This window comes from Branchiostoma belcheri, unplaced genomic scaffold, assembly GCF_001625305.1.
Source record: "Branchiostoma belcheri isolate BF01 breed outbred unplaced genomic scaffold, Haploidv18h27 scaffold178, whole genome shotgun sequence".
Taxonomy (NCBI): Eukaryota; Metazoa; Chordata; class Leptocardii; order Amphioxiformes; family Branchiostomatidae; genus Branchiostoma; species Branchiostoma belcheri.
In genome coordinates this window covers 48,865-58,517 of record NW_017803246.1, presented here as the reverse complement: position 1 = coordinate 58,517, position 9,653 = coordinate 48,865, and the positions used below count along the sequence as shown (strand labels likewise).

The following is a 9,653-nucleotide window of genomic DNA, read 5'->3' as shown; positions in this document are numbered from 1 at the left end:
AGGGACATATTTTCGAGCTGATCACCTTTCTAGCTCCATCTGACACCTGAGTGAACAATCAGTTTTCAAGTGTCCTTATGCAAGTTTACATTGTAGGCCACACCAATTAATTGTGGTTCTCGGATTTTTCAGAAAAAATATGAAGCGACAGGGCGAAAAAAAATAAAAAAATAAAAACAGGTCTAGGCATCCTATTATAGCCCCAAATGCTACAATATGAGCCATCAAGTCAACAAAAAAGGCTGGGTTAAGATTTAAAGTATAAATTTTGAACTTTTAATCAAACTACTGCATTGATAGATGGAAAAAACTGTAACAACTAGGAAGAGAAGGAATTTCCTTTTTCAAAATATGAGCATTTTTGAGTTGATTCAGAACCAGAATCTTTTTTTTTTTTTTTGCAAATCAGAAAAAAATGAAGAGGCGAATCCGAGAACCAACAAATTAAATTGGTGTGGCCTTAACCCTGTAACCGTAGGCCTGTTCTTGCCTTTTGCACAGACGTTTTTCAGATGTTTTTCCAGGATCGCGGGTGAACCATCCTCCTCTTCATCTCGCTCCAGAGCTGGTCACGCTCCTTGCGGATCCCGCTCAGGACCGAGCGGTTTTCCAGCGCCCGGCGCTGAAGGTACGCCAGCGTGGTCTCCATGGGTCCGATCGGCGTCGACTTGTACACCGCATACCCGGCCTCGCCTGGAGTTTGAAGAAAAAGTAAGGAGGAAAACTTCTTTTTGAGAAATTGATGGAAGATGACTTGAGCACTAACTTTCTTAGACAATACATTAATTTTGTAAAAGTTGAAAACGGTTGAATTCCGTCTCAGTGCTATCATTCTCCAAAAGTTAAGAACGATTTCTTGAAATTTCCTGAAAAACTTCTTTGAACATAGGCCATAATATAACACATATACACACATGCCCAAAGTGTATGTCACCCAGTCTACAGACCCACCTAATACAACTCACCCAGTCTAGGCCAACTCACCCACATCCAAGTTAAACTGACCCAGTCTAGACTGACCCATGCATGTTCCAATATACAATTCAAACAGTGCATGTTAGGCCACCTACATCCCTGAATGCATTTTATAACTCACACAGTTGAAGGTTAACCAATGTCCCAATACCAGTGTATGCCACTAAATGTTTCAAATAGTATACAATGTCCCAATACATTACTTAACTACTCACCCAGTGGGTAGGAGACCTGGTCACACATGCCATACAGCTGACCGAAGCAGACACGACCATCATTCTTCTCAATTCCCAGGTCTCTCATCCTGTAGCAAAAAAAAGGCAAGAAAATGCACAGAATTTTATCACATTCCCGTCTGGCTCACTGATACAAAAAAAAAAAAAAAAAAAGATATGGCAAGGACAAACAGAACTTTGACAAAACAGACAAGAAGTTGTCACTACCAACACAACAAAGAAAGTAAACAACCAGTTATTGACATACCGGTAATATTGTATACATAATTTATATACATACATCAAGTAGTGTTGGTGTTCTGCTAGTATTTTTACTGCAATTCAGCCAAACTTTAATAGACACAGAACCACGAACCCAATTTACAAATAATGTGGCATATTCTGGCAATGAAAACCAGCTTAATTTGTGTACAAAATGTGTACATGGTGCTTACGATAAAATTTTGAGTGTGAAAATGTGACATTTGACTAAGACATTAACAAACAGGAGACTGTACACTACAACAGGAAGACAGACACGTTACCATAGTTACCGTTGCCATAGTTACCGTTGCCATAGATACCACGACCCATGACCTGCACAGGTCCCTAGTTACCAGCTACCTTGAGTGACCCCAGAAGTGAGCTGGTGACCTTGCAGCCTGACAACCAGAAAGCTGCATGACCCTTGACCCTTGACCCTCAGCCTTCGCAATCAGTTTAAGACGTTAGACTGTAAGGTAACAATTTGTCACCAAAGTGGAAATCGCACAAAATCATTTCCACAACTTAATCATCTGATCCAGACAAAATCGAGGGGAAGGAAGTAGTATTATCGTAACAAACACTGATTGCCAGGTTAGTATGTTATGTGCGAGGCATTTATTTGCCCCTAAACGCATGCAAAGCTCCCCATCCATGGCTGCCACTGCATTTGACATTAGTCTAGTCTACTTACAAAAACTGCCATGTGCATCTAATGGCCTGTCTCCTGTCTTTCGGTCATAAACTGTCACCAATTGTGCCATATTAAGTTGTTTTTTATTTCTAGATCTCTTATCCAGGGACTGGCCTTCTAGCTAATCTAATACATTGTATTGTATGGAAAGATGTAATCGGCTTCAATAGTTACATGTACCCACAAAAGTGCAATAACTGATGATGCCTAATATCATAACCAAAATCTGTAACTTGAGAAACTTCTGTGGGGAAAAAAATTAAAAATTGATGAAAAAAAAGTAACAAAGATTACAGTTACTGTAACATAAGTGAGCAGGTAGAAGGTTTAAAGTGTTGATAAAAAAAAGTTACAAGCTCCTGATACATGTAGCATTTCAAGATGCAATCCTCTACAAGCAGCAACTAAGCACCAAGCATTAGCAAGCTTGTATACAAGGACTTGAACTGTGAACTCTGCCCCACCTTTCGACAGCGTACTTGATGGATTGCTCGTTGTGGCTAGCGATTATGAGTCTGCATCGCTGGCCCTGGGTACTAATCTCCCCCAGCATGGTATCCAGCAGTCGATGGTACATCTCCCCTGTCGCTTCGTATGTGGGGTTTATAGGGTCTTCATAGCCCTGCAGGGTTGGAGAGAGAATTTGTTTTTTTTTTGCACAACCCAAGGTAAACACAGTCAAAATTCCAGCACAAAGACACTCTTGTGGTCCCTGTCTCTCACACCATCATCATAAGAGAACCTTTGTACCAACAACTGTTAAACTCAGTGGAACAGTCTTCCCCGGGAGATCCCTAAGATCGGGGACAGACAAAGATTAAAAAAGTTAATTCTTTCCTCGGTGCAAAACTCTGACAGCATTCTGTAGGCAGTCCGGCTGCTAATGCTGAGTGAGATCTGACATAGATTTAAAAAAAAAAACTGCCTTTTATTTACTAATGGGTATAACACATTCAGTTTTGTACAGTACATGTTGCATAAGACCATGAGCCTGCAGTGCTGGCCCTGGGTACTGATCTCCCCCAGCATGGTATCCAGCAGTCGATGGTACATCTCCCCTGTCGCTTCGTATGTTGGGTTTATAGGGTCTTCATAGCCCTAACGGTTGGAGAGAGAGAGTTTGTTTCTTTAGTTATGAAGTACAAGCTTTGTTCCAACACAAGAAGGAGATTCAACAGAAATCACATCTCATCAACCTTTGTCAGATGTATGATGATGCACTCGCTGACTCTCTGGAAGTTGGAAACGTGATGACGTCAGGAGTGCATCAAAAGTGTTTATAGGGTCTTTGTAGCCCTGCAGGGTTGGAGAGAGAATTTGTTTGTTTTTTGCACAACCCAAGGTAAACACAGTCAAAATTCCAGCACAAAGACACTCTTGTGGTCCCTGTCTCTCACACCATCATCATAAGAGAACCTTTGTACCAACAACTGTTAAACTCAGTGGAACAGTCTTCCCTGGGAGGTCCCTAAGTTCTTGGACGTTTGCATGGTCAACATTGCATCTGACTGTCGCCTCTTGCAGACGATATCTTTTCCGACACAACATTTGTAGACTGCATACTACATGTCCTTTTGGTCAGGTGTTGCCATAGAAAGACCCAGTTCTGTGCAGGACGAACCTGTCCTTGGTACTGATTGTCTTTCCGACAACCGCCACATAAGTTTGCCATTGATTTTTCTAAGGGCATAACTCTCCATGGACCATGCTAACATTGAATTTGAACCCTAATCAATGAGTGCATACAGCATGTCTAATCCACATTTAAGTCTTATATAATTCATATTAAATTTCTCACCTTTTTCTTGGCCAGAGCTCGCTCCTTGTCCATGTAAGCCCCGCGTACGAGTTTGACCCCGAAGCACATGCCGAGGTCCTTGGCCAGCTGGATGTCTCGAGTGATGTAATCATGCGCACCCTGGTGTAGACACAATTGGAATGGACACTTAGCGTGGTATCCAGGCCTATTTTAGCTGCAGAGACAGTCTCTTTTGTCCTCCCTTACAGCTAAAATAGGTTCGGATACCAGGCTTGTGAACCATCACATTTTCCATCCGAACATTGTGTGCAAATAGATGAAAAATCACAGGGACACCATTCTGTAAAACGTAAGTCATATTAAGGCCAAACCATTTAGTTTGTAGGTTCTCAGAGCAAGAAGATAAACGATAAGAAAACACAGTCTAAGAAGACAGTCTGTAACATTCAGACACAGTTTCAGGAGTGAATTAGTGGCACATTTAAGTTTTTCTCCCCGCCCTCAGTTTTCATGTTATCCTGCTTTCATCTAGAAACATCTGAGAACTTTTAAGCACCTTGAGGTAGCACTGGTAGGTGTTCCATATGAGTGGCTGGTCCCTGTTGAACTTGAACATGGCAGCAAGCATTAGCTGGGTCATGGCGGGTCGCATGTACGTGTACTCCGCGTCCGCGGTGAGCCAGATCCTCCGCTCGGCGCACTCGCGGCACACGGCGTGGATCCGGCGCAACGTGTTCCGCAGGTGGTCGTTCTCCTGGTCAGTCAGCACTGATACTCGGAAGCTCTGCAGAGGAATATGTCATCATTTAGAGCATTGTTATTTCAAGTATTGTGGTACTGCAATTAATTAATAATGATAAATTAAATGAAAATGTACATTGGGTTTAGGTACAGGTCAGGACCATAACACCCAGTATATCTATTAATAACAATTTAGTCAATCATCTGTTAGTTATACCTGCTGCCAACTGTCTTTGTATGATTTGTGTTAAATACATTAAAAGTATTAAGACTTTACAGTGTGATTTTCCTGAATTTGAAATGCTAAATTCTCAAAATAATCAGGTACAGGTATTTTAATAAAAGTACTAAGCCTGGTCAGAATTGCTTTACCCTGTTATATTAGATTCATAATGTCCTGTACAGTTCAATATTGTTTTACTAAAATGGTATACCGAATTAGCCACAGATTTTCTATTGGTTCCAGGGTTTAAGGCAGCCAGGAGCAGGTTACATGTAAGTCCAAATGAATATTACCTGGTTATCCTCAGACAGGCCACTTGCAAGGTTCTTCACCGACAACTCTGGGCAGCCTGAATCCAGGTGTTTACTCATGATCACCTGGGGAAGAAAAGAGGCTTCAGTAGATAAAAGGCATAATTTTCTGATGATATTGTACAGTTAACCAGCCAGAAGTCTTCTGAATCAGCTATAGACTCCAGATACTACTAAGAAATTCTATTATGACATCTATGGTCATCTAGTTACAACACTAAAGAAACTCAATCAGATCTAGAAAAGACAAACTTCTCTCAGCAAGGAAAGACAATATACTTCTGGAAACTAAGTTACAGTACTACACCTTTGTTTGTTACACCTTTGTTTGTTACACCTTTGTTTGTTACACCTTTGTTTGTTACACCTTTGTTACAACTTTGTTTGTTACAACTTTGTTACACCTTTGTTTGTTACACCTTTGTTTGTTACACCTTTGTTTGTTACACCTTTTTTTTCCACACCTTTGTTTGTTACACCTTTGTTTGTTACACCTTTGTTTGTTACACCTTTGTTTTCCACACCTTTGTTTTCCACACCTTTGTTTGTTACACCTTTGTTTGTTACACCTTTGTTTGTTACACCTTTGTTTGTTACACCTTTGTTTGAAACACCCCTATGCTGGTTGAAAGACAGCACAGGGGTCCAAATCACAGCATAGGGGGTCCAAATCACAGCATAGGGGCCCCTATGATCAAAAGGCCTGGTGAGAACACTGGTACTGGACAAAAGATCCTGATAGCGCTCCTACCAGCAGGTTTGCATGTAGGAATGAGGTGACTCTGAGTTGGAACAGCGGAACTTCCACGTAGTCAGACAGCCTGGCCAGCAGCCGGATGGAGTCCAGGTAAAACTGGGTCGCAGAGTCGTAAAACTCCTCTCTGTACAGAAATGGAGAATTCAGGAATAATTTCACCAAGAAACTTAGCAAGAGACCGTATAAGAAGGTTCAATCACCGTTGGGGTTGTGTGGCATAACAGCAGAGCATTCAACTCAGAACCAAGAGGTCCTGGGTTCGAATCCTGCCATTTAGTCAACAACCTTGTGCCCGTGGGAAATGTACTTAACACGACTTTCCTCACTTCGCTCAGGTGAAAATGAGTATGCCAGTCTGAGAATGATCATTATCATTATCAGGAAAACCAATAACCAGTGTGCTTTTGGTAAAGTTTTACACAACAAAAAGCTAACGCTTGCAAAGCAAATGCATAATAAATGTTTACTGGTACCTTCACCTGGTCTAGCCCCACAAACTACTGCAGCTCTGTTTATTCTGACTAAAAACTCTTTCGTATATACATGGTGACCAGCCCCTCTAACTCTGTCCTGCCACTTGCTACATAATGTAACCCGACACCACAGGGTGTCTGCTACAGCACCAGTTACCATGGTGACAGCTGTAGCAAGTGCACCCACCTGATGACCATCTCATCACCAATGTCCTCCTCGATAGTTATCGCCGGCAAGGTCTGTATTCCGGAGTGCAGCAGTCGGCAAACGGTCGCTTCGATTTCCTTCTCCGAGTCACCTCCGATGAACTGGCCATAGAATGTTGCACGCATCACGGCTTCGAATAACCTCCGACCCAGAAACCTTTGACCTACTTTCATCAGCTGTATATATTAGATGAAATAGAAATGGCGAGTGTGATTTTCTCCTATCATAATTGTTAATTGTGAAACTGCAACGATTCACACCATTTTCTAAATGCAATCTGCCTCTTTCTGTATCTATCTTATAGATCATAGTCATAGCTTTCCATGACTGAGCATGTTCAGTCCCTGATAGACAGTGGACGCTACCTGAAAGTTACATCTGTGTCCCTTCAGAGAAGTGTTCCAGTGCTTGATTTATTTTGTATTACCGTATCTACGTATTATGATGCTCATGTTTAACAAGTCTTCTTCCTACCTTAACTGAAGACTGTTGTTGACCATCATTATCAACAAACTACCATATTTTTATTTAATTAATCCTTCTGTAAACATGCACAGATGCACTCCTTAATTACTAATTGCCGGAGCCTTTAACGAGCCTGCCCACCTTAAGACTGTTGTCGACCAGTACATCAAAGGAGCACAGTCGGAGTACAAGTAGCGCCCGTGCGATCTCCCAGGTGGATTTTGTTTTGAAGGCCTGTGTCGGATCGTCGAAGCTTAGCTCTTCTGTCGCAGCGGCTGTCTCCTCGGACAGGTCCAGCTCAAGCTGGTGTGCCTGTAGTGCCCCCTGTCTGATTTGAGTGGTTCTTGCAGGGAAGGCATTGTCACCTTTTCCTGACGCTAGGTATACAAGAGAAACAGTTACATTAAACATTTGCTACTCCCAATTTCCTCAAATATTGATTTCTTGTCTTATACAGTACGGACATGTCCTACGACTCCCACCCGACCACCCTACACAGGCTATCCTGAACTTCAGCCCCCCGGGAGTCCGCTGGGTGGAAGAGACCTCGGGGGGCCCCCCGCACCCGCTGGACGGACGTCCTGGCCAAGGACCTGGCCCTGGTCAACCTCACCCCCGAAGAAGCGCAGGGGCTCGCCCAGGAGAGATCAAGATGGAGGGAGGTGGTCCACCTAGTAGGCTCGACGCACATCGTGCAAGAGAACTGAGTGAGTGAGTGACCTGCCCAAGTGGCCACTTCTTCAAGCTGACCGCCTAGCCATTGTTAGGTTCTTGCTGTTAGATTGTAGTGAACTGGTCACAAACTGGACTTTTGAGGAACTGCAGAGTGAGGTTACTGGGTCAGACTGTTCTACTTCCCTGGGGGGGGTTGTAACAGGACTACTCTACAACTTAAGAAAGGGCGGATTTTGTGTGGTAGTGGACAAATGGTTCCCAGTGGATTCATATCAGCCATAATGACTTATTTTCTTTTCCATAAGTACAAGCATTATAAGCAACCTGCCCAAGCAGACCACCTGTCCAAAAAAACTCTTACCTCTAGTCATTGTGTGGCCTTCTTGGACAGGTTTGAATGTACATGACATTGTGTATTTCTTTTTTTTGTAAATACCTTTAAACATTTGTTTTGAAATTCACTTAAATCTGTTACTTCCCAACTCAACTTACAAGTTGCTGAGCTCATCTCATGATATGCTCATACAGGTGTAATCACAGCCCTTAGAACTGCAATACCACTGACCTGTCTGTAGGAGGCGCTGCTGTATGGTGTCCCACCTGTAGGTGACAGTGAGTGCTGGCAGACTCCGTGAAAAGTGTTGCGCGGCCGGCACCAACACCTGCAGGCCTCTCTGTGCCACCTGCATGGCTGATGCTTTCACTGAGGGGCTATGGACAGTCAGACATTTATGTGTAAAGAAATTGTGTCAAATCTTTTAGCAACTCCTTTAGCTTTAAAGAACTCCTACAAAGATTGAGTGTAACATTAACAAGTTGTTTGGTGTGATATAGCTTAGCTAGCTGCCGCCGCGTGCCACATGCCTACGAAGCTGGTGTGTTACGCAGAAGGGCGGTTACACCGGCTATACAGATACAGAAGCTGGTGTGTTACACAGAAGGGTGGTTATGTTGGCTATACAGATACAGAAGCTGGTGTGTTACGCCGAAGGGCGGTTATACCGGCTATACAGATATAGAAGCTGATGTGTTACGCTGAAGGGCGGTTATACCGGCTATACAGATACAGAAGCTGGTGTGTTACACAGAAGGGTGGTTATACCGGCTATACAGATACAGATATAGCTTTAAATCTGATGGTTTTAACTTTATTCAGTACATGTGGCAGCTCTCACCCTTATGATGTATGTACTGTATGTCAATATTACCGTGTTAAAAATGTAGATTTATATTATATTTGTAGGGACTTTATCTGACACAAAACTGTAGCTGACACAGCCGTGTGCATTCCTTTAGAACAAAGAGAAAAATGAAAATACGCCCCCTAGGCAAAAATGTATGACAGTTAGGCAAGGATGACTGTCCTTGGTTGGTATGTTGTCTATGCTGGGTTGGGAAAGGGTGGTGTTGAACACTGTCACTTAACTGAGGTGTGGTGTGGTGTTGAATGTATTCTTCCCTTTTTTGCCGAATCCTAAGATTCATACCCAGTTACCCCTGTAGAATTACGCCTGGTGGAGGCTAGCACTGTTGTTCGAGGCTGTGCGACACTTTGGTTCCTTTTCTTAATCTTTATCTTACTTAGATTGCACTACGATAATACAAGGCCGGCGCCTGAGGCATCAAATACCTTGATCACCAACACGTGCACTCTCCGGGATCCAAAGCTGTACGTTTCGCCGCACTTGCCTTACCTTTCGATGCGGTGGTGACGTCTTGCAAGTCGGCTGCGGCCGGCGATGAAAACAAGCCCGAACATGGAACGTTTCCCGCTACGGTTACCATACAATCACGTAGTACACGGCATAAATCTAGTTTTTAACAATTTTAAAAGCGACATAGAAAAATGGGGGGAGGGCCATCGAAAAATTTTGGGGGGTGGGGGGAGGGCCA

The 9,653-nt window shown here is 43.1% G+C and overlaps 1 pseudogene; it reads right to left on the bottom strand.

Moving 5' to 3' along the window:
- Positions 1–9,653, bottom strand: part of LOC109467217 — an 11,955-nt pseudogene that overhangs the window by 647 nt on the left and 1,655 nt on the right.